Source organism: Agelaius phoeniceus, chromosome 1 (genome assembly GCF_051311805.1).
Source record: "Agelaius phoeniceus isolate bAgePho1 chromosome 1, bAgePho1.hap1, whole genome shotgun sequence".
NCBI classification, from domain to species: Eukaryota; Metazoa; Chordata; class Aves; order Passeriformes; family Icteridae; genus Agelaius; species Agelaius phoeniceus.
In genome coordinates this window covers 13,425,485-13,450,580 of record NC_135265.1, presented here as the reverse complement: position 1 = coordinate 13,450,580, position 25,096 = coordinate 13,425,485, and the positions used below count along the sequence as shown (strand labels likewise).

At 37.9% G+C, this 25,096-nt stretch overlaps 1 long non-coding RNA gene across 1 annotated transcript; it reads left to right on the top strand.

The window, feature by feature from the left end:
• Positions 1-1,821: 1,821 nt before the first annotated feature.
• LOC143692177 (uncharacterized) lies at positions 1,822-22,731 on the top strand. The gene is made up of 5 exons (XR_013180039.1): positions 1,822-2,051; positions 2,882-3,072; positions 14,943-15,036; positions 17,539-17,660; positions 21,118-22,731. It is a non-coding gene; the product is annotated as an uncharacterized LOC143692177 (long non-coding RNA).
• The last annotated feature ends 2,365 nt before the right edge of the window (positions 22,732-25,096 follow it).

The window sequence follows — 25,096 nt, the reverse complement described above, 5'->3', positions numbered from 1 at the left end:
CATATTTAAAAAAAATATTTATCTTAACATATTCGAATTAAGTTCTCTACTTAATTAGTCTCCCACTTAGTCTCTTTATTGGGAATGGATTGGGATAGGGATGAAGGAAAAATATTGAATAAAACTTTTTTTTTCTCTCTTTCTTCTCTCTGGTTGTAAGAATTGTTTTATTATTTACATAAATTTCAAGTTCAGTGCACACTTCTATTGCTATGTACATAAAAATATATGTGCAAGATGTGAAACTTCCCTCATACTCTGCATTCCCTTGCTGCATAGTGGAAGTTTATTCTTATGCTTGTATTGGTTAAATCATTAATTCTTTTCAAATATGACATTCTATATATAAACATCACTTTGTAATTTTTTTGGTTCTGTATACTATTAATATTTGGAGGAAAATATGTATCTTGGAAAGCTAATTGAACCAAGAGATCAGTCTTCTACTTGCAATGGCAGATCACATGTAGAGGCAGTGAGATGAGGTCAGTTCAAAACAGGTGTTGACATGAAGGAAGAGTCAAACTCCATTTTTCTTCTATGAAAAAAGTGACTAATACATGAGAGGCTAATTTGGTAGGAACATTTAGTCATGGCTTTCTGTAAATGTACCACTGTGAAACATGTAATTACACAGCAGTTGCTCTAGGAACTGTGTGCTGGAAAGCAGGGCACTAATAGGAACAGAACCCCAGCTTTGTAATCCTAAGAAATGAAGAGCAATTTGTATGTAATCTGTCATTTTACATGCACGTACACACACACACACACACACACACACACACACACACACACACACACACACACACACACACTCTCTGCTAAACCTTAATTTGGTTGGAAAAGAGAAGTTCTGGCTGATTGGTGCAGCTCCATTCCTGCTGCCTGTAAATCTGCAGATGGCAGTTACTGCTCCATCCCTGTCAAAGGGGTTTCTAACATTTTCACATGAATCTGTCTGTCTTTCTGCATTCCTATTCCCCACCCATTTCCAGTGGGTTTTCACCTTGGTAATTCTCCTCCTCCAGTAAATAGGCAATTCCATTGCTGTGACTGGTACCTCAGGCTCTACCCCCTTCTGTGCAGCTTATTTATCAATATTGGAACAATGCACACTATCCCACATGACCCTCATTCCATCTGTTTTTTTCCCTATCAGAGACTGCTCTTTTTGAATAATCATCACAGACTAATCACTTGTCTCTAGAGACAGACCCTCATAAACTCATTTCCATTTAGACTTTTGCATCCTATGGTTCCTTATACCACCCAGCATTTTGCCTTCCACAGCCACATTAACCAACATAAGTAACACCTGCTGCATTTGACCTATTTTTTTTCCAAAAAAGATGACGCCTTTGCAATAATGTGTCTTGGATTATTGTGGTTTTTTTTGAAAGGAGCATCCCTACACATGCACCTATATAATGCTGACTGTGTGGAAAACAAGGTTTTCAGGAGGTAGTCAGGTTTGTGAGAGTTTTATTATGTAGCCTTGTGTAGCCTTCAAAGTTTACTCTTGTGGTGGAAGTCCCAATGTGCCAAGTAAATGGCAGTTTTGGTTTCAATCAATATTCTAGACATAAGTAAGTTATTCTGAACATGGTATTTCATTGTTTTAGCTATATTCAGTATTATGTGGGATGATGTAGAATCTGGCAAACAAATCTGGGATAATGCAGCATTTTTTGTTAAACACTGCAAGAGGTAGTGCAAGTTTTTAGATTCTGTGAACTTTTCCAATGCTGCAGAACAGCACTGGTATTTGAGCTTGAGGAAAACTTGCAGCTGATCAGGACTAAGTACTCTTCTTATGTTGAAGATAATGTTAAAGAACACTGATGAGCTCATGATATTCTAATTCAGCACCAGTATATAGGTCAGTACTAATTAATCCTAATTCAATAGTTTAGGTCCTTTGTCCTAAGGAGAATGCACTAGGGCTAAAAATGCTACTGATTGCTTTGTCTTTTTGTCACCAGAAGCTTCACTGGGATCAGCTTCATCTGGTTGGTCTTTGGGCAGAAATTATTGAGAGTGGAAGAGCTCAGGTAAGCAGGAACTGGCCACTGACTGGGAAATATAGGTTGATTTGTATAATATTTTAGGAGGTAAAAATGTAAGTGATTAAGAACCAAATTTCATACCAAATTCTTTCTAGTTATATGATTTCAGTTACAAGCAGTGAAGTTAATTAAGAAAGGTATCAATGTGCAGGATTTTTAAGGGTTAAAGAATCTGAACAGGTGTGAAAGATTAGATGTAGCTGAGAACAGTAAGCTGCTGGAAGAAAATCCCTTGAGCAAAGACTGAATGTAATAAACATCAGTATAAGAGAAGAAATCACCTTGCCCAGGAGAAAAGTTTTAGAATAAGTGTTTGGGTTTTTTTTTTTCCCAGTAGAATCGATTATTTTTATAATTAACAGCTCTTGTGTGATTATCTGAGGAGGGTGTTTGTGCTTTCTGATTAACTGAGTACCTGTATATCATATGACTATCTGAACTGTCCTCAGCTCTTTCTCATGTCACAAAAGGTTAAGAACTAGTCTTTTTGATGTACAGTAAATGCTAATTGGCATCTCATTTTACTGGAAAAGCTCATCCTCAATCAAAACAGAAAACTGTGTTTTTGTAATCAGCACTTGTGGCTGTCCTTGCTTGGCAAGTCATAGCCTTGTCCAGGCAACCTTCTCTCTGTTCTGTAAATAAATTGTTGGGGTTTTTGGGGTTGTGGTGGGTTTTTCCTGTTTATTTTTTTTTTAACACAGGAGATATTAAATTGAAGAGAATTTCTGAATTGAAGAGAAGAGCACATCATATGTAATAATGAACTTTCTGTTTTTCTCTCTTTCTGTTCTGTTCATGTTTCATTTCTGCAGACTTGATTGGAAAAGAGCAATGGGATGTAAAAACCCAACATTTTTCTCAAATGGATAAGAATTTTGTTTACACTGACAAGGTTTTTCAAGTCTCAAATGAATGGTCTTCTTTGACCTCACAAAGCCCTTGATATGTGCACACACAAATAACTGCAGCAACTGGTGCCAGAGTGACCAGGCCCAGCCCAGGTGTGAGTACATAGCTCTGCAAGTAAGCACATAGAATTACAATCATATCTCTCAAACTTAATTGCCTCATAGAAAATAAACACTCCCAGTTACATGATCTCCCCTATTGCCAGGACAATACAAATCACAAAGATCCGTGATAAGACCCTGCTTTTAATGAAAGAAGATTGTATTTCCCTCAAATCCCTCTAAGTCTTTGACTTGATTTGAGAGGAGAAGCTAAATTAAATGGAGTTTGAGAAGCATGAAGATTAAAAAGTCTCCTAAGACCTCTGTTAGGATCAGGGCTTGAAAAGCTTTGAGGATAAGATGAGAAAATCTTCACCAGGCAGTCAGTGTGGGCTGGAGCTGCTCAGTCTTGCTCATGCTGTGAGAGATGCTGAGCACCCACTAAGGCTCTGCACTCGAGGGCTGCTGAGGCTGAGTGTCCTCACCTGGGGAAGGCAAATTTGGGCACTGCATCAGGGCTGTGTGCTGCTGCCCTGCTAAAGGGACCTTATTCCTGCTGCATTTCATTATTAATGTCAGCAGTACTCTGAACAAGCAAATGTTGTTATCCCAGACAGGTCAGGCATGGGAAAGGCTCCATTAATGCAGTGGTACAATGAAGGAAATTGTTATCCATACCAAAGTATTGTGAAAGAATACTTGACCATTTAAATTGCACCAGGGTGCCAGCACATACTGTGGGTTTGTACACTTCATACTGGTTGCTGTTTATGAACTTTCAAAACTGGTCAGATGTCTTTTTCAGCTCTATGGAAACCAAGATTGTTTTAAGAATCTCAAGGCTTAAAAGAAATGTATTTTTTGGGAAGACTGTTTGCTTTTAGTGAGTAGTGAGGGGAGAGTACCCTGTTCCCCATGAGGACGTGGCCGTGTCCTGGACTCAGCCATGTGGGCAGGCAGTGCACAGACCCCAGGACTGCGGTACCTGCTCCACAGCACAGACAGGACCCCGCTCTTCTTGTGTCCACCTCCTGCTCTGTGGCTTCCTGGCTGCTTCTGCATTAAGCTGACCATCCAGATGGCTGGAAAGGCCTTCCAGGATTTCCAACACCTTTGCTGTGGCCAGTCAGTAAGATGAGAAGACTTTTAGCTTTCTTTTTTGCCTGTGACTGAGCAGCCCCAGAGAGAAGCAACCTGGTCTATGGAAAGGCATTCCTGCCCACAGCAGGGCGTTGGAACTGGATGATCTTCATGGCCCCTTCCAACCCAAACCGTTCTATGATTCTGTGGAGCAAAACAGTGAATGTGACCTGTTCTCTGTGGGAATGGGTCTCTCATGGTGTGTGGAGAAGACCTGAGGGGTGAGGAACTTCCATCCAAAGAATCTGTCCTCATTTAGCACACAAAAGAGAAGCCCTATGAAAAATTCAGAGCAAAGGAGCAAAATGACCTGCTCATTGCCTGCGTACCTTCTCATGGGGTGCTACAGTTACCAAAAGTTTTTATCAGATCCCTGGTAAGCAGGATATAACAGAAATTACCTTTCTAAATCCACATATATTGATTGGTATTGTTATGGGCTATGACTCTGGCCTTTGAGAGAATGTCCACCTGCTAATAATGTGATTCAAATAAGGGCATTGATGTAGAATTCTGAAGTGATTTTAAAGCACTGTGCAGAGGGCCTGAATTTCAAACACAGGAGTAGGTAACTGCTGTGCTTGCTAAAATGAATATCGTCTGTCTGGCAGCTGTTACTTTGATTTGAGAGTTGTTTTCAGAGATTAATTTTTGATTTTCTGATTAATATAAATAGTCTAGATATCATAGATTAATTTGAATCTTCACAATCACTGAATGCACATATCCATGTATATTCAAGCCTAACTTACAAACCTGGCATAATTTAAAAAATAAATTATGAAGTTAACCATACTTAGGGTATGGAATAAAATTGAAGAAAAGATCTCACCAGCTGGAGATGTTACTGCCAACTCCTCCTAACAAATAATACCTATATATGTATATATATATACCTATATATGTATATAACTATATAATCAGACTTCTGTTTTGAATGTGCTTTCTAGTGATTCCTCGGTGCCTTTTTGTTTGCTACTTGAAAATTCTGTGAACCTTTTATGGGGCAACATTGTTTTCCCTGCAGGTGCCTGAGAGATATGCAATGTTTCTTGCTGCTGCAGTTCTGTGGCTGTCAGCAGGCAGCTGGCCAGAGAGCCTTTATTTAGCAAATGTGAACAACTGGAGAATTTTTGGTTGCAAGATTGATGCGACCTGCCTCAATTTACTGAAAGCACTAACAGTGTTTCTCTCCCACTGAAAAGATCTAGCCTGAAGCTCCCTGACATTAATAAATGACTAGATCAACTCCTTTTCCCTCCCTATCTTCTTCTAGCTACAACTGTGAGGTATAGAGACATAGGCAATACTAGCTGTAATTTGATACAGAAGTTGGAGAAGAGCAAGGCAGGAGAAAAACTCTTCTGGTAGCTTTTGTAACAGCTAATCGTTAAAATGCAGTGAAATATTATTCATTAGCTGGATATTACTATATTGTGTTGTCATTTCTTGAAGGAAAGAATTAGCAATCCAGCTGCAATTTATATTGAAGATATTTGTCAGGTAAGACTGTAATGAAATATTTAACCTGAAAACAAAGTAGAGTGAAACTTTTCAGTGGGAGAATGGAAACTGGGAGTATTCACATGAAAGACCTGATTTTCAAAATGGTTGTAGTCAATTTTATCAGCAAATTTACTAATAAATTTATGACAGTCTTAGAGCAAAAATAGGATTCTTGGTGGGGCAGATTCTAGCTAAGATCAGACTGCCAGCAATTTTAGGAAGTCTTTATCCTGATCAGTTTAGGACATTTTTCCCTTTTTCATTTACCTGCTTAGGGTTAAGTACCAGTGCTAGGAAAAGAGCAACTGCATTTTTGTAGACCTTATTTATAATGACTTTAGCATTTTGTTATTTATTTGGAAATTACCAGTTTATTGCTAGTTTACTTGCTGATTAATCCTATTTACCTTCTTTGTTCATTCTGATCTGCCATGGTTAGATGCACAATCTCTTTCTCTGCAAGGCAGAGGTGTACCTAACAACTGTGAGATTTTCCTGCTTTTTGGGTTGGACAAGACCTGTGAAAATTTCATGTCTATTTTGTGTACATTTTTCCTTTGACAATTCTTCTGGTATTCAAGTGAATAAAAGCAATTGAGTTAAAAAAAGGTTTAAATTTGATTTGACTAAACATATGAAATGGCTGACTTGCAGGTTGACATTAAAGTGTAAATCTCTGTAGTGTAAATCGCTTTGCCTTGAAATATTCAAGCATTTATAGTATGTTTGGACAAATATCATATGCCTTTGTAAAGAAACGTGGTAGCAGGTGATAGACATGTTTCACTACAAGAGTTTGGGGCTAGGATTTGAACCCAAGTTTTCTGGGCTTTGGATTACTTGAATACCTGTGTTGTATTAATAAAGCCTGTATCTTTACTCTTTAGTGAATCATAGAATATCCTGACTTGGAAGGGACCCATGGGGGTCATTATGTCCAGGTCCTGACTCCACACAGTGCAAATTTAAAGTTAGACTATCTAAAATAGTCCAATCTATCTAGACTGTCTAAAATTGTCCAAATATCTCTTGAACACCCACAGGCTTGGTCCATGGCCACAACCTGGGGAGCTTGTCCCAGAGCTGAGTATTGGTTGTCTCACTGTTTCAGCATCCTGTAGAGCTTCTTTCATTGTTTATGGCTTAGTACATCCTAGGTTAGGTAACTTCAAACTGGTGAACAGAATCAGTGACTTCTGAAGCTTTTGCCTAGCATGAAACTACCTCAATTCCAGATGTGGGAATGAGAATACAGATTTCAAGGGTCCAATCACTGCTTTGAAGAGGATTATTGATGTTAATTGTTTGTTTATATGCATTACACGAATGAATTATCATCTGAGATTTTTCATTTGTGATATTCATCTACAGATTATTGAAATTTTCTTCTTAGTAGACCTGATGGGGAGGAATAGGTAAAGCTTTAATGGTTTTCTTAATTTTACTATAAATAATTATTCTGTTTATGCTGAAGGTTCTAAACTGCATATATTTTGATTGCATTTTTAAGCTGCATCCAATGTAAATGGAAACAAATTCCTTTTCTATGTTGGTTTCTGTTCTGTGAAATTTTTGCTTCTAATAGTGCCCTCAAGATTTACAAATGTAAACGTTCTCCTTCCCTAGTGAGTGAATATGTCACATCCTGGTTATATGTGTTCAACAACAGGCTTGCTAACATTATCACTTCATATGAAGAGGGTTAATTATGAACTAGACTACAGATCTCAAAAATATCAGCAAGCTAAGTAGCTGGTGACTGCTGCAATCAGTTAACTGTGAGGAAATGAAACAGGACTTATTTACATTTAGAGTGATGCCTGAGTTCTTAATCACCTCAAAGCATTTAAAAATTAACTTTACTACCAACAGCTCAAGAGGCATAATGAACCCCAGGAGGGAGTTTTCTTCTCTTTCATTTTCATTGAAGCCATCTATTCATTTACATCAGACTACTCACACTCCAGTCTGTTTTCCTGCTAAAACCTCAAAAGTTTCCTTATTTCATTTTCTTAAATAACTTGTGGTTCATTTGGTATGCTTCATCATAAATTAGTATTAATACTGTGCAAGAACTCTTGGCAACTACTGAAGTACATCCAGCCACAAATCCTTTAAGGACAAATAGAAGCAAACAGCTTAGTATTTTTGTGTTTTGTTGTGGATGTAACTGCGTATTTAAAAGGCAACAAAATACTTTAATTATCATCTTCCTGTTCTCCCAAGCTTTTGCACCTGCACAAGCACATTTTGTGATTTCACACAGGGACAGAGCCGTGCTCCAGAGAGGGATCTACACTGTAATCAAATGAGAAGCTAACAGCCTGAGCAGTAATGACATATGACAATTGGCAATTTAGGAGATGGAAGCAAAGATATTGAAACTAGTACAAATTCTCCAACTTTCCACCATAACTTTGTTTTATCTTGACTCTTATTGCCCTGAATCTCCTAATAGGAGAAACCCTTTCATAATAAACTCAGCCAACCCATTATTTCTCTACATTTTTTTTCCCATTGCTACAAACATGAAGCACTAACACCTCCAAAAGTGTCCTATTCCCTTGGGAAAGGTCTCAGTTATGAGGGAAAAAATATCTTCGCTTTGGAAGTTTCCCTTTAACATTTGAACTATTTTCCTGGGCTATTTACAGTTGAAGTGAAGGTGATATTTTGAGAGACAACAGTAATGAAGAGTACAGCAGTCAGGCAAAATTTAATAGAGGTAACACTTAAGTAGAAGCTTTTTAAAAATTGTGATTTAATGCAGAAATGGAACAATTTTTTTTTCATCTATTAAGATAAGTAAAAATGCTATCAGGGCAAATGATTATAATTGTTTTCTTAATATGAGAGACAACATAATAGTACCATGGCAGTTCTAGTAAACAGTAGATACAGAGTTGCAGTAGATATGGATGTGTTTATTTAGCATAGTTCTTTTAAATTTTATCTTGTATCTTCTATTTCAATTAAATTTTAGTCAGAATTCTAATAAACCTATAAATTAATTGTTGGTAACAGCCTTTCTTATCTGATTCTTTTACAGAGCAATTACATTTGCAACTAAAAATCTCAGGTCTCTAATTACTTGGGCTTCTTATGGGACATTGCCATCAAACTGAACCAGGGTGTTTTGGGGTTTAGCTGCTGTGTGTGAGGCATCTGAGCCCTCCTGGCTGTGAGAGTCACCCTGCCCTGGCTGTCTCCCTCTCCCTCCCTCTGGCCACATTAACTCTGCACCCTGACCTGCTGCAGCTGCTTGGTAAATTGGATGCAGGAGTTGATCCTTTGGAGAAATAGGTGGTGTTAGCACTTGTGCAGCTTGGGGTGGTGTGGAGGTGGAGGTGGAAATAAATTCCAAGGAAGGGAAAAAGAAGTGTCACAGTTTAGCCTCAGCTGACAACAAAGCACGATGCAGATGCTCAATTTTCACCCCATGCCCCCATTGGCATGGAGAGGAGAATCAGAAAAAAGATGAAACCAGTGGCTTGAGATGAGTAGTTTAGTAGTAGTCTTATTTTTTTTTAGATAACCATGCCACCTCAGTACTGTCAATCTAAAGCCTCAGAAGATAAAAAAGTAATGGGCTTGTTGCATATAAGGGGAGATAAATGGTTTCATTTAACTAACCTGGGCACTGATGCTGCAACTCTAAGGAACATTTGCATATATTTATGAAACAACTACAGTCTTGCAAATCCTTTTTCAGTCACGAGGCTAACAGTTCTGCTAACAAAATGTCTTTATCTTTTTACTGAGTTGATAAATTCTATGGTTGGGAGCCAGATGGATTTTGCTGTGGGGTGTCCTGGGGAAAGATGTGACTGCTGATGGCTGACACCTTGGGGGAGGCTTGTATGATATCTGATCACCTGCTGGAGAAGCTTGAGAGATTGTTTCCTTCCTTAGCCTAAAGTTGTGTAGCTGATATTGCTGTGTCTCTGCAGGGGAATGGAATGTGACACGTGGCAAGGCTGGGGACCAGTACGGCTCCAGCAATCAGTTCTTGAAAAGAGTCAGAAGGTTTTTATTACACCTTTAAACAGAAGGGTGCTGTTGTTCATTTTAATGTTCAAGACTTCAAATCTGCAAAATGATTTTCATGTAACTTTCTCATGACAGAACCTGCTGCCTCTTGACGTTCTCTTTCAAAACTAACAGCTCATTTCCTCTTTCAATGCCAAATTGTCTTGAACTCTAGGGTTTTCTGTAGATACCGTGCTTAGGCTACAAAGAGCCAGAGTATGAAATTAAAATAAATTTTTAAAAATTGCTTACCATTTTCTTTCTTATTTGTTTTGCTATCCTATTTCTAACCAACCTCCTTTAAATTTCTTTTTATGTTTAGTAGTTCCTTTGTTATGAGCCCTGCCCAATTTAGAAAAGTCTAAAAAATGTGCTGTATTCTTATCACAGAGTTTCAATGCATTTTGATGTAGATGGCTCTGCAGCAAGTCTGGCAGGTCTGAAAGACTGAGCAGAACCCAATCCTGTATTTAACAATATTGTGAGTAGCCCACTTTCCACTCTCCCTGTAGCAAGTGCCACTCACCTCTGCTATTAGTTGCTGGATAAAAGCTCTGGGAGAGTTTTGCTCCTTTGGTATTTTCCAGCTGTTTTCATAACTAAGAGTACTTGTTTTCTCTCTAGAGACTATAGTTGTCTCTGGAGTTTACCACTATTTTCCTCCACAAAACCAGCTATATTTTTATCTTGATTTATATTTGTTGAGTAAGAGATTCAGATCTGTCCGTCAGTTCAGTCAAACTCTTTCAAGACGTTTATTCTGTGAAAGGCTTTGAGGAAAAAGAGTCTATTTTAAAATGTTTTTTCAGTATCATTTCATAGAGATTAGTTTTCCTGGCTGGTACTACTTATAGCCAATGATGCCTGGATCCCTCTTGATTGAGTTCTAAATGACTCTTGATATAAATGTCTTCAGAACTCCTGCCAAGAAGTATACTACTATTTCCCTGTCCTTTATTTCAACCGAAGGCTTGTAATGTAACTTTTCTTGTTTTGATTGTTTATGACATTGATTTTGAAGCATTTATAAAAATATAAATAAAATAAATAATATATAATAAAACAATATAATTATAAAACAATTAATATAATGTAAAATATAATTTATATATAAAATTAATAAAACATACTAATCCAGAATTTGAAAAGTGTATACAATAATGTTTCTTCATACACATGTCTTTTCACATGGCATATAGATATTTAACTCTAACAATGCAAATGATCTGTGTGACCTTTTTTTGATAAAATACATCGTATTAAGTCTTTTATACAAATTCTGGTAGTTATGAACTTTATGTAATACTTTTAAACTTTCTTCAGTCTGTTTTTTTAATCTGTCTTCATAGTTTCAGAATGTGGGAGAGAATTTAAGGTAGATTTTTAGCTGGAAGAATTAGTATTGCCTATCTGTTGCCTAAGACAAAGGCAGCTAAAATTAAGCTGTGAGTCTTGCAGGACTTTGGGATGCCAAAATACTGCAAACATTTATAACTAGGGAAATTTCACTCATTCATTTCCTCTTAGCATCTGACTTTCCTAAATGTGATTTTATGCGGAGCATGTTTAGATACTGTGGTTTTGTAGGAAATTAATGTCAGGTAAGAAATTGCTATGAATGAATTATCAATGCATTAACAGAATTGTTCAGATCCAGGTACTCCTCAAGCACTGACTGCATAAACAGAGCTGAAACTCTAATTCCTGAGTGTCGCCTGCTATTGCAGATTTAGTGTCCTGCTTTACATAGTTTGCACAGAAGGAGCTAGAAAAAGGCTGCCTGGCAGCTGACTCCTCTGGGAATCCTGCTAAAATGAAATGTATATTTCATTAGGTCTTCCCAGGGAACAAAATTTTAAGTAAATATACATTTTAAATGAGTAAGCAATGTCTAATGGGAAACTGTATGGAGCTTTACTTTTAGATATGTATACTTCACTTTCAGATTGGGGAATTACACACATAATCCACAAATAGGGAACATGCTAGTTAATTCTTAATATCCCTCTAAACACTGCCTTGCAAGTAAATCAGTAAACACTATAGCAAGGATGTTCTCTGCTTAAGGCCCAATTTCACTGCAGTTAAGTCAAAGTTCTGTCATAGGAGAGTGTCTTATTGACATCTAAAATCTGCAATGGGTCTGTCTGGGTATTCCCAGAGAGTATATTTTAATTGGAATTCCCTGCAGTGGCATGAAGGTAACAGGATATTTAGAATATTCTTGAATGTCGTTATGTATTTGTCTGACACTGTTTCTGTTGGCATAATTTAACTTATGTAAGTTGGTTTTTCAGAGGAAATTTTTATTCTCTCATGACTTTAAGCATCTATGGGATACATATCCATAGTTATTTGGACTCTTCTTATTTTTAGTGAGAGAAATAGGCACTGTTGTAATGCAGTCAAGTTATTATTATTACATCAAATGTTATTATTATATCAAATGTTCTTATCAATCAAGCTATTATTATATCAAATGTTTTAGATCTCTGCCTAGGATGAGACCTCTTAATCACTGGACTCTGTCACCTACATGGACTAGGCACAGAGACAGGGATGGCTGCCTCAGATCTGCATGCCTGTCTCTAACTCACAGAAACTCAACCAAGGCTGACTAGCAAGACTATTTTTCTTTGAGATGAAATCCTCTGCATCTTTAATATTAATAATTTGTAAGAATTCAGTTTGGTTTTATATGTTTATGTGGGAAAATTGGACATGTGTAATAAAGGAAGAAAATTTGATTAATTATTCAGTGCTTTTCTCTCTTTTCACTTCTACAGTTCAACAGAGCTATAAATGTGTATATATACATATTTTGAAAAAGTCTTTAGGACAAGGCAGAAACAGTGATTCTTTGTTGCTTTTTTGTCCTGCAATTCAAGCTTGCTGCTATGACACCATTTCTGAATGGATTGCATCAGTCTAAAAGAATAGATTTTCAGATGTGCCAAAGGTAAAAAATAAGAATTAAGTAAAAAATAATGTTTTCAGATCTGGACCCTTCATTATTCTAAATCCTCTTGTGGTTTTCACAAAGCATTCTGATCTTACTGCTATCTACCAAAAATAGCCCCATTAAAATTGGCAGCATGCAAAGACAAGTTAAAAGGTCATTGCAAAGATTTTAAGGTACACAGCACACCCTGTACTCATAGAATCAAAGAATCATAGAATGACTTGGGTTGGAAGGGACCTTAGTGATCATCCAGTGCCAACCCTCCTGCCATGGGCAGGGACACCTAGGCCAGGTTGCTCAGAGCCCCATCCATCCTGGTCTTGAACACTTCCAAGGATGGGTACATATAAAACTGGTTAGCCACTCACAGTAGACTGATTCTCTGTTAGTCAGACCTAGCAATTGTACCTCTTTTATATACATGGGAGCCCTTTTTAACAATAAGAGGCATATGTAGTTTCATATATATTAATTCCCCTTTGTCCTTGCTTTGCACTGCTCTGTGAGTAGGGAAACAGGACACTTGGGAACTAGATGAGGTATGGTTTGACAGGGCTGCATTTAGTCCATCTTTTAACCAGCAGGAGTCAGGGAAGAGGTTCCTCTGCTGTGTGCCATGTGCCTGTTGCATGACCACACCACTGCCTCCTTTCTCAGAATTAGGTGTAACAGGTCCTCGTGCAATTTGATGAGGAAAGCACAGGAAAAGCACATAGAAGAGATAAACACTTCATGGTGCCTTCATCATACATTTTCTTCCTGTCTCATTTATTTTTTGCATTGCTTGTATTTATACCCAAAATTGCATCAAGAAAGGATTAGACCCAAATTCAACAAGCCAGCATAAAATTAGAAGGTCCAATATAAACTAGATGTCATTTTTTGCCTGTCCTGTGTCAGGAAAAGGGAGTCAGTATTTAAAATATGTGTAAATGGGCCAAAGGTAATTCTTTGCAGTTAAAACTCAGCCCCTGGCTCAGTGTAAGATTGGATGATAGACTCCTCAGATTTGGGCATGCAAACAGAAGCTTGCTTGCAGAAGTGAAAGTAGAAGACCTATGGTACAGGACTGACTGAGCACAAGCAAGAGGAATGTGCATCTTAGACAGTTCCTTTTTCCTTATACTTGGTTTCTTTCTTTCTTTCTTTCTTTCTTTCTTTCTTTCTTTCTTTCTTTCTTTCTTTCTTTCTTTCTTTCTTTCTTTCTTTCTTTCTTTCTTTCTTTCTTTCTTTCTTTCTTTCTTTCTTTCTTTCTTTCTTTCTTTCTTTCTTTCTTTCTTTCTTTCTTTCTTTCTTTCTTTCTCTCTCTCTCTCTCTCTCTCTCTCTCTCTCTCTCTTTCTTTCTTTCTTTCTTTCTTTCTTTCTTTCTTTCTTTTCTTTCTTTTCTTTCTTTCTTTTCTTTCTTCTTTTCCTTTGCAATATGCCAGCTGCAAGTTAATGGGATACTCAGGTGGAAAGAGGATGCAGGTCTCCAAGGTCACTGGACTAAATAGTTTTCAGTTAAAAATGAAAAGAGATCACTATGGCTCATATATTTCTATTTGCTATTGCAACTCTTTTTCTCGTTGTTGCCATATTTTTTCAAACACTTGTGTAATAGTGTATTAGAGAGGTATGAAGAGTAGATAAAGGTAAGCATTAGTACATTAATACAGATCACTATGTATAGTGTAAAATTTGTATTGAAGTTGAAGACTACTTTCTGTAGTCTAGTCAGTGTATTTTTCCCCTGATACAGAAGCTACATAAATTTAGCATTTTCAACAATAAAGAACCCATGTAGGTCATGAGATGTTAGATCTCCTTCCTTCCCTTGCAATGTCTTTTATTTCTGAGCAACATGGCAGTAACATGAGATCACAAGAGCCTTTATAAAATGTGTGCTTTAGCAAACAAAAAATAAGATTATGAATTTTCTGATCAATGCTCTTGGAGGTTGCTTTTTGCATTGATATTGTATTACAAATGATAGACTACAGTGTAAGTTAACAAAGGCGTGTCTGCTCACTTCTAGCTGATGGTGTCAAAAACAACTTTCAGTGGCAGCATTTTGAATTGTTAATTTTACTCTTGTTCTATGCTGAAATCCTTGACCTAAATATGGGTAATTTGGTTCTACAGTACTTTACATTAGTGCCCTGCAGTAGGACCACCTAAGCAAGAGTAACCAAGATTATTCACATGCTCCTAGAGACAGTGGTAATTCTGGGGAATGGGAAGTCTGAGCCTCTGGATCCTGGAGGTTTCTCACTTCCTCATTTTCTCTGTCTCATTCTCTCTCTGCAGATCAAACGTTTCCTGAAGTGTGGTAGAAGGCAGGAAGAATGACACTTGCTAATTTGAATTTCAGAAAGCACCTAAACTTCATTCTGATCTCCAGGTAAGTGTCTGTGAGCCTCTTGGCTTTGACACTTGTTAAAACTTAATCACATATTTTTTTGGTGCCAAGCTACCTTATGCAGACCAAAGAAAGAAGCATGTGTGAGCATGTGCGAGCATGTGCTGGTGTTTGTGAGGGAGAGAAAACTTCATTTGTTTGTTCAAATGATGTGAAGTGAAAACAACATTACTCTGGAAAACATGGGTTCAGCTTATGAAAAAGGGGGAGATGTTAAGTGACAAACTGAAAACCCTAAACCTACAGGTGATCTGATGCAGTTGCTCTGTGCAAGATCTCAAGAAGGAAATACCTGGGAACGTGTAAATTACTAATTAAGATCAGGCTTTATTTTCATGTATTCATTATCTTCCTCTTCCCCCAAACTGCTTTTTAAAAATACCCTCAGCCATGTCATGGGCTGTATCGAAGCCCATTCTTAAACTGTAGCTGTCAAAAATAAAGGAGAAGGAAAACCATGCACATATTCCGAATGTCAGTGTTAACTAGATGGGTTCTCTCTCTGAAGATCTGGATAGCTACACAGAAGTTTACAACATGTTATCTGTACTGTGAAACTGAATATTAACCACCTAAAGGGTGTGTGTGAACACTGACCAGTGACTCAAAATGAAGACTTCTTTAAATGCCTCATCATTGCTAATATACTGATGACTGCAAAATATTTTTTGTCCTTTCACTTATATTTAGAAAAGAATTAATTTTGTTCAGGCCTGGGCTTCTTCTTTTGGGAGTATTCAAGCTATTGCATTTTGCTAGCCTGAAAGCTTGTGGAGGAGCTCTGTTGCATGATTTTACTCACATATTGCATATGCCCAAAGTCCTATGCTGAGATAACCACCCATGTAGGTGCTGATGCAAGACTGACTCACTATCCACTTTAGATATCAGACTAAGATGTGATTTGGTTCACCAAAAGTTAGGATCCTGTGTTCCTCATGGAGTCACTGGAGAGGGGTGGGCACATCTGAAGGATGGCTTGTGCAAACTGCCAAGGAGGATGGTGTGAGTACATCCCACTGTGACTGCTTGCAGACTAAATGCATTGGACAAACTGTATGTCAGTTTTGGGGTGTGTTTAGTAATAGCAAAATCAGCTGCCATATTTTATGCTTGTGTAAGAATGGCTTAGTGGATGAAAGGAAAAACATTCCCAGGCTTCCTGGCAGGGGTACTGCATGGGATGTTTGGCATGGCTGCAGTCAGGACTGTGCTTGTGATTGGTAAGGTGGGAAAACAGACCATTGAATGCTGTGCCATCCAGGTACTGGAGATCTGGTGTGATACTGTAGAACAGAGCACAGGTCTGTGATACCTTAAACATAACATACCTTAAACAGGATGGTATATGAGCACTGAACAGTTCTGAACTGTGTGAAATATTGTTAGCAGTCACAGTGACCTTGTCTAAAGCAAACTGAGGAGAGTACAAACAAGGATAGTTTGTTCTCCATATTCTTGGTGGACAGGAAAGAAAAATGTGCTTAAACTGTAGCAGAAAAGACCCTAGTGAGACATAAGCCTTTCTGAGCAGCAGTGAAAGAGGCTGTGAAATTGTTGTCCTCAAGAATCTCCAATCTTGGGAAAATACATCTGTTGTGTGTGCCATGCAGGGCTGAGCACTGCTGAGCCTGTGCTGAGGGCTGGCAAGGACATGATGGTATCAGTAGCTATTTGAGCTGCAGTAAACACCCAGGCCATACCCAGGAGATGGTTTGATAAAAACTGCAGCTTTGGCTGGGTTTTTCTAAGGCTGAAACCAAGACTCCTCTGTTTCTGTATCAGTGGTCTCAGCCTTCCCTGACATGCAGCCTTGCTTTATTAGCAGGGAGGAGTAAGGCAGATTTTGTCAGCAGAATGAACCAGGAGCTGTGCACACTGCCAGATATTCAGAGAGCCATCAGGAAGGGTTTGTTTACCAGAACACTTCAGCATTTTCCCACCTCGGAATGGAGCGTGATGGTTTTCACATGTGTTGTGAGCACTATTTATAGCTGAGCAGCAGAACTGAGTTTGCAGCTGAACTGACAGTCATTTGATGCAATGTATGATTTCTCCCCAACTCCAGACATAATAAAACACAATCTGTGATATACATTTTATCTAGAAGCACGATTAATCACAGTGATTAATTCTCATGATCTCTTAGCCTGTTAATAAGGTGAAGAAATATTGCTTGACAGATAATGGATTGAGGAAGAACATTTCTGAATCACTGTTTTACTTACTGTGGACAAACGGCTTTGCCTCTCTGTGCTTTGTGAAATCCCCAGGGATTATTCCATCTTTCTGAAAAAGCTGAATAAAGATAGATTCAGGTCAGGATATTCTGGAGATAAGAATGTGATCCATACTGTGCAAAATCACTGTCTTTTCATAATGGTTCCTAATGTGCATTTTTAATATTTTTCAGAAGATATTTGTTACTATTTCTCAATCTATCAATGCATACATAGCATTATCTGTTATTCCTAAAAAACACAGGCTTGTTCTAAATGTGAAAACTGGGCCATAAGGAACTTATGGTATAAATGTGTCTTGTCATGGGAGGAGGCCTGTGCTGCAAGCTGGCAATGGATGGTGTGGAGCTGCTTGGATGGAGCTTGGTAAGGATCTCATACCTTCCCTTTGATCTGCTGGATATGTGTCCAGTATCCAAATAAAGGAGAATGCAGGCTCATTCCTTATCTCCATGGGTCACCAATCACATCACATTGTGTTCTATGGATCAGAACCAAGGCCAAGAAGGTAGGATGACAGGTTAGACCCTCTCCTTCCTGTGCCCTGATTATCCAGATTTCTTTCTCCCTTGTGGCACACGGTACCTGTTCCCCAGTGGGCAGCAATGACTGGTTTGACAGGGCACTATGCAGGGACAACAGGAGGAGGAGGAGGAGGATGCCCAGCAACTTGCTTGCAGCATATCATGCAAGCACTGACTGCAGCTTTGCCCTCAAGGATCTCATTTTTCCTAACAAGCCCTTATTTGTGCAGGATGTTGTAACTGTGGTTTCCAAACAAGGTGATTGAGATAGTCAGTGTGATAGCTGGACCTCAAGGCCCTGTGCCTTGTGGCTCTGTTGAATGTGTCATTGACACAAAGTGTCCTGGTTGCCCACCCTCCCACACCTTGCAGCAACCTCAGAGGGGCACTGAGAGTCCCCTGTGAGGGGAGGGTGCACCCCTGCCTGTGTCTCAGGTGTGCCCTGCAGGAGCAAGGGCGGCTTTGCTGCTTTGCTGCTGTTCAGGGACTTGCACACAGGACTGTACCCACCTTCAGGCTTGCAGACCCTTGGTAGAGTGGTGGCATCTCCACAGTTTGCCTAACAAGGGGCCCTTGTGCTAATGAGCATGGCTGTGCTCTCTTATCCTTACTCCAAGCACAGGCACAGCCTCTATTTGCAAGTTCAGACAATGTCAGCACTTGGGAAACTGTGGGGAGGGCTGACACCGTGGGGCCTGCACCTGGCTGTGATTCTGGTTTCTTCCTGTCCTTCCCAGCCATTTCTGAGACCCTGTGTCTTATGTAGGGTTGAATGGCAGGCTCATAACATCTACACAGTGTGGAAAAAATGGGAGAAGGAATGATGGATGACTTATTGCACACCACAGAATCTGTGCCCCAGGATTTTCTCTGTGCATACTCGTGGGAGGTACAGCTATAAGATGCTGGCAATGACTCAAACACTTTTAGTGTGCAGGCACACAGGGTATTCTGGATGGTCTCAGGAGTTTTCTGATCAAAAAGTTCTCATCAGGAGTTTTTCAGATCAAATCCAACTCCATCCTTAAGCTGCTTTCAGACAGGACACTAAACTTCCCTGACTTGAACAGGACACATGAAATATGGGACCAAGTCTGCATTTTCCATATTGAAGCAGGATCTAGTCAGGAAATGAACCCAACATTGTCATAGGAAACAGGTACTTGACTAAGGGGATGTGGTATGTTATTTGTGAAGGCTTCAGACTGTGTGCAGGCTGTGTTTCAGCAGGAAGGCTCCAGGTATGCATTTCCCATGTTAGTGGGCATGTGCTTCCTAAATCCATCTGCCCACCTGAGCAAAACCTGCACTCACAGCCTGAAGGTCCTCTAAACACATCTTGTGTATGGCAGGATGTATAAAGGGTTTGAGTGGAATGTTGCTCATGAATAGATAAAAAACCAGATAAATTATGGGGAAAAATGTCAAAAGGAAATGAAATGGCCTTCTGGAGGATGAGGAAGATGAGTAACCAAGAGACAGTCCAACAATATGACAGATCCAGAGGCAGCTCTAAAGCTCCAACACAATTATTCCTGGACTTTGTCTTCTTAGCTGCTTTGGCATGTAGTCCAATAATTGGGAACTGGGAATAATGATCAGAACAGCAGTGGGTTGTGGTTTTGTACACCTCACCATAAGCTTTCTTATTCCTGTCAGAAAGTACGTGTATTTGTTTCTAAAAAGAACTTTAAAACCTCTTCCAAATACTATTTTTAATGACAACAATTTTTGAGAAATCCTACTGATGAAGTAAATAAACTTTCTGAAATAATCTTTTTTCATAGGGCTATATTTTATGAGGAGTTCCTAGTAGCTCAATTTTATTAGAAAATATGTACATACATAGATTTGTTCTAAGTACAAGGATCCGTACTGGCAAGTGTGAGCTTGTGAACACTTTTTCTAGTATATATTTACCATTTTGAGTAAAGTTGTGCCAAAGACTTGTCAGTTTTTTGAGTGCACGGCAACAGGGACATTTGCTGCTTTTAGCAGCAGCCGCTCGTTGCCATTCCCTGTTATTTTTTAAGATTAGGAAATGTGTTTTATGAAAGAGAAGAACTTTCAGATGTAGTGAAGCTGAAGCTTACTGAAGGTAAGCTCAGCACACTGCCTTCTCACCATTCTTGCACTTGGTCCTCTCCAGCTTTGTGTGCAGAATTTCTCTTGGCTTCAGTGGTATTTTTCCACACAGATGGAGAAGTTTGTTTAACAGTGTGCTATTAAAGCACTATAAAGAGCTGGAAATGGAACATATCACAGGCTTAATTAAACATTCATATGTTATTTCTCTCAGAAATATTAAGGTAAGTAGGGACAAAGGCTTTGAGGCTACAACAAAGTAGAGAATATTTGAATCCAGTTATGTCAGACAGGATGGGGACCACCTTCCCTCTTAATGGCCCAAGGTGTAATTTTCATAATTTCATCTGTCTGAGAAATGTAGAGGAATGTCATCCAGACTGCTTAAAGAATTTGCCTCTGTATGGTGTACTGATACATTTATCAAACCTTTAGGTGAGTTGGTAATCATGCTTGTATGATGTAAATATCATCCACAGTGTTACATAACTAATGACCTACTGAAAAGTTCAGAATGGGAAAGAAAGTGATAAGAATTGATACTTCTGAAATAATGGACTACAGGATAGAGAAAGTGATTTTATTTTATTTACTTTTTAACATGAAGAAATAACAACTGTTGTGCATGCAGTAACCTTAGAAGTCAATGCAATATGGGCTACTCACAAAGGCATTCAATTCTGTGGGTGTAATTAATAACTAAACTTTAATCTTTTTGGATCAATTAAATATTTGGATGGAAAGCAGTGATCTACTGTGAAAAATCAGTGAGAAACCTGTATATCTCCAGTTCCAATTCATCTGCTGCAGTCATTAGCATGCTGCCTAGTTAGAGATTTTGATTCCTTGTTTAAGACATTCATTTTACTTTCATTTTTCATATTCAGCTTACATTATAATGCTCTTAATAGAGATGTATGTTTAGCACCACAGTCTATACAATAGAGCAAGGGTAGAAAGTTGCATACTGTTTGATAATAATACTTTTTATGCGTTATTTATGAGATTAACTAAGTCAAAAGTGTGCTCCAGAAGAGAAATGATACAGAAAACCAGTCCTCACTGTTGCTTGGTTTGCTCCTCCTTAAAATTTCTAGCAATCAGGAAAAAGCTCTGTAGGTCTATTACTCATTGCTTAGTTGGCCTTTCACATTGTATTACTTCTCTCACCTCTAACCTAATTCTCCCTTATTGCAATCTTTCCTGTTTTTCAGAGAGTATCCAAAACAATTCATTGCCTGCTTTCACAAAAGGTCTTTCTGAAAATTTGAGAACTGCTATCAAACCTCCTCTTAGTCTTCCCCCTCCTGGATTAAGCCTTGCAAGCTCAGTTCTTTCTTTCAAAGTCTTGTGCTAGAAAGTTCTTTTAAATTCATTCTTATTTCAGGTTCTGGGACTTTCTCCAGCTGGTTCATGTATTGTATTGACATGTGATAACCTGCAGTGGTCACAGGGATCCAGGTAAAGAATTACCAGCTCTGAGTAGAAAGGAAGGAATATTATGTGTGTTTAACATAAAATGTACTACTTTTGTCTAACACAGCATGATTGCTTCTTAGGCAATAGTACAATTGTATTGCTTCTTTGTGATCTGTTCTAATTGCCAGATTATTTTCTGCACTGAGTTTGGTTAGTCATTCCCCTTTTTATATTTGTGCATGTAATTTTACTTGTATAGGTGCATGTGAATTCACTTAATTGCTTAGCTGCATTCAGATTTCTGCTGTGAACCAAGATAATTTAAAATGTACATTCTACACTCTGATGGGTTTGAAGTCTTTTTAGCTTAGTGTAATTTTCAAATGCAAAAAGCATCTTAATCATCTACCAGTTCCATAATAAACATGTCATGCATATTCTTGCAGAGAACCTGATGCATCTTGCTCATTTAAAAATGAATCACTAATAACTATTGGTAACTAATTCTGTGAATGGGATTTCCCAAATAACTACCTATCTCAAATCTGCTTGTCTATACAAATGTCCTGTGAGATGTCAAAAGCCAAAATCCAGATTCATAACAGTATTTTGACTCTTCTGTCCAAAAAGCTTGTTATCTACTGGAGAGGGAAATAAATTTGCTCTTACATGATATATTTATTAGAAATTCATTTGTCTTTTGTATCCTGTTTATATTCAAGATTCTTACAAATAGACCTTTTCATTATTTGTTCTGATATTTTTCTGGTAATTGAAGTTAAGATCTCTTATCCTTTAAAGGATAACATTTTAAAATTAAGTGTTTGTCCTTTCTAGAATTCTGGAATCTGTGTTCCTCAGGTTGCTAAAGACAATTGCTAACGGCTAATAAATTTTTTTCAGTGTTCTCAGAACTGAATTGCAACTGACCCAACTAACTTAAAAACAACTACATTATCTATGTAGAGTCTACTGGTTTTTTTTTCTTTGTTTTTAGCCTGATTTTCACTCTTCTATTTATGATTTTAATTGAGTTGGCTATCACATTAAAACTGATCTTTCAAGCAAACGCTAAAGGAAAAAGATCATTGAGCACTTTCAAGATAAAGTGATAATGCTGTGGGTATGATAGCCTGAGTATAAACAAGGAACAGTAGTGGAGAAAAAACAATCTCTCCCATTAACCCAATTGATACAGTTGGAAAATGGACAAGCATCTGCCTCCGCAATGGAGTTTGTGTTCCTGAAGACTTTTTGTTTTTTAATACTAAATTAATTAGTTTAATAAAAGATATAACTGCACTCCTGTAACCATGTCTGAGTCAACACTTTAGCCTATTTGCTAGTAATTGACTGTATTTTGTTGTTAGCTATTACCTTTGTTTCTCTTAATAAAGTGCTTTAAAGTGTCTTCTTTTCATGATTTTTTTCCCTTTCAAATTCTGTCACAGACATGCTCCTGAGCTCATAGAAGAATTTCTGCTATGAGTTTCTGCCATCCTTTTATACTGGTATTCAGTAATTTGTGCTGCTTCCATAGTTAATTTGATTATGCATCTTTTTGTGTGTTTTTCCTGGATATTGGATCATTGAGGAATGCATGATCAGACCAGGCTGGTGTTCTAGAACACACTGTATGTCTCCTCTAGACAGAGACCACTGGCATTGTACAGATACTGCTGTACCTAGAGTACGATGATCTCCTCAACTAAAGCAAAAGGTAAGAAGGCAAGAAATGTTTGCAGTTTAAAAAAGCAAATGAAACATGAAGGCTGGTATTTTGTAATAAAAAATAAGAATCATGCTGATGGTTTCTCTTTTAATGTATTTAATTTTGCTTCCCTGTAAAGTAATACTAAAACGATAGAGAAAAATACTGTTAAAATATGTAAAAATATGTACCTGGAGTTGTCTATAGGCAACTTATTGATTCCATATTGGTTGTTTTTGGTTTTCTTTCACTTCTGCATGAAACATGAAGAAGGACTAAAAAATTTGCCTCAACATGTTAATAGCATTAAATACATATGTGGACTTTGAGACACACCTCCAGATGACACAGACTTTTTGTCTATAGAATTATGAAATTTGTGATCATGGGGAAAAAACAACAAAACGTGCAACAACAATGGATCATTTGATAGCTGTGTGTTGTAAAATCCTCCTCTGTGCACATGTTAAAATATGTTTAGTTAAAAGTTCCATAAGCAGAGTTACTGATGGCATCATAACCAAGTGAAGAGAACAGTGTGTAGAGACACGGAATTCTTCTGAGCAGCTGTCAAACTTCATTGCTGAAATGGCTGTTTTTCAGCTGTGTGTAAGACAGAGAGCTGTATTTTAAAAATAACATTTTATTACATGCTTGCTTTCAAAGGGCAAACTGGACACTTAAGTCTATTGAAACTAAGTATATACAATATACTAAGTTTCAAACCCTCATTTAATTTTTATCAGGGCTAATTGTGATGGTATTCTACATACTCACACATACTGCAGGAGCATGTTAGAGCCTCAACTCTCCACAGTGTAGCTTTTATAAAAGATGATACATATCTGTACATATTAATATGGAATTTTGAATGTGCATGTAAATGTAGAATCCATAGAAATTCTCTTAAAGCCAGTGAAATAGTCCACAAACAGGAATCAAAGTGCAAAGTCTGGTTCAACAGTTATGATCATTTATGAAATCTTGGAGGCATGTTACCAGTGATCTCTGTTCGTTGTACTGGTTCACTCCTGCTACCTATCCAAACCTGGCATCTTTCCCTATTTTAATATGTGAATGGAGAAAGAGAAAGAAGGTTTTATTTCCATTGGTTTGTGTATCTGGCTCTGCTCTTCCTTTCCCCTTTCTCTTTCCAAATTTAGCCTCAGTGTCTTTCCTTGTGCTCAGTCAGTGATGATTTCTTGGTGAGACACTGGACATCAAGATTCCACATTATGCATATTAAGGTTTATATAAAGTTTAATACATTTAAATATTTATTGTAACACACTAAACCAATGTATTCCTTGAGCTGAGGCTCAGGGTGGAACGATGTGTAACTGCTTGGAAAATATTAACATGCTCACTGGGATTTACAATATAATTCCTCATGACATTGGCTCTAAAGAAGAGTCATAATTTGCCCATAACTTAAACTTGTTCATCCTTGACTTCACATTTGATAAACAAGGAATAAAATATATATTAGGAACAAGATTTCAATCTCCTGCAAACATGGATCACTAAAGAGAAAAAACCATAAACCAGCCAACTATCTTTTTCTCCTCCTGCTTCCTCTCCAAGCTCAATTAAGACTCAACATGTTTTTCTTCTCCCTAGTTTCCTTTTATCTGTTCTTCTCATGTTTCCATGTCCTTCCCCCCATACTCTTTATCTGATGAGGGATAAAGAATAGTGCTGTGGGATAATGAGGTAATTCCTGGTAGTGTTGGAAGTCCCAGACACCTGGAAGATATATTTTTTTCTCTATCCCAGACTGGGTCAGATAAGACCTTGGGTATTATATTATATTAACATATACCAGTGGTATATGTTCAGGTTAAATCAGTCCTTATGGGACCAAATAAAATTTCAGTGTACTGAAAAGTATGCAAATGTCCATCTTTAGATAGGGTAGTTTTGGTCTGGAAAATTTGATTTACATGAGTGGCTAGGAAATAGCCTAGATGTGTAATGAACCAAAGTGTTTTACCTTTGTCTTCATCCCATCCAACACTTTACAGATGTCTAACCCCTGGCTCTCTTTCCTTGGCAAGGATCCA